Here is a 1,216-nt window from a genome sequence, read left to right on the forward strand (position 1 = left end):
AAAGAAACAAACATGGCAACAAGCAAAAACACAACAGTCAGGCGCAGTGGCTCACGCCTGTAATCCCAGCACTTTGGGAGGCTGAGGTGGGTGGATCATCTGAGGTCAAGAGTTCAAGACCAGCCTGGGCAACATGGTGAAATCCTGTCTGTACTAAAGATACAAAAATTAGCCGGGCGTGGTGGCGTGCGCCTGTAATCCCAGTTACTTGGGAGGCTGAGGCAGGAGAAGCTCTTGAGCCCGTGAGGCGGAGCTTGCAGTGAGCCGTGGTTGCACTATTGCACTCCAGCCTGGGCAACAGAGCAAGACTCCATCTCAAAAAAAAAAAAAAAAAATTAGCGGGGCATGGTGGCACGTGCCTGTAATCCCAGCTACTCGGGAAGCTGAGGCAGGAGAATACCTTGAACCCAGGAATTAGAGGTTGCAGTGAGCCAAGATCGTGCCACTGCACTTCAACCTGGCAACAGAGTGAGACTCCATCTCAAAAAAAGATTAAATAGGCTGGGCGCGGTGGCTCAAGCCTGTAATCCCAGCACTTTGGGAGGCCGAGACAGGGCAGATCACGAAGTCAGGAGATTGAGACCATCCTGGCTAACACGGTAAAACCCCGTCTCTACTAAAAAAACATACAAAACACTAGCTGGGCAAGGTGGTGGGCACCTGTAGTCCCAGCTCCTCAGGAGGCTGAGGCAGGAGAATGGCGTAAACCTGGGAGGCGGAACTTGCAGTGAGCTGAGATCCGGCCACTGCACTCCAGCCTGGGCGACAGAGCGAGACTCCATCTCAAAACAAACAAACAAACAAACAAACAAAAAAACCCAGGAGATTCAATAAATAAAACAAAACAAAACAAAACAAAAATAACAAACAGCAACGCACCCATCCATCCACCCACCTATCCATTCACCCATTCACCTATTCACCTGTCCACTAATCCATCCATCTACTCATCCACCCATCAACAACCTTTGTTGAAAAAACAAACATCCACCCATCTATCATCTATCCATCCACCCGTCTATCACCCATACACCCACCCATCCATCCATCTATCCACCCATCTATCATCCATCCACCCACCCATCCATCCATCCATCCACCCATCTATCATCCATCCACCCACCCATCCATCCATCCATCCACCCACCCATCTATCATCCATCCACCCACCCATCCATCCATCTATCCACCCATCTATCATCCATCCACCCATCTA

The sequence above is a fragment of the Theropithecus gelada genome, chromosome 19 (assembly GCF_003255815.1).
Source record: "Theropithecus gelada isolate Dixy chromosome 19, Tgel_1.0, whole genome shotgun sequence".
Taxonomy (NCBI): Eukaryota; Metazoa; Chordata; class Mammalia; order Primates; family Cercopithecidae; genus Theropithecus; species Theropithecus gelada.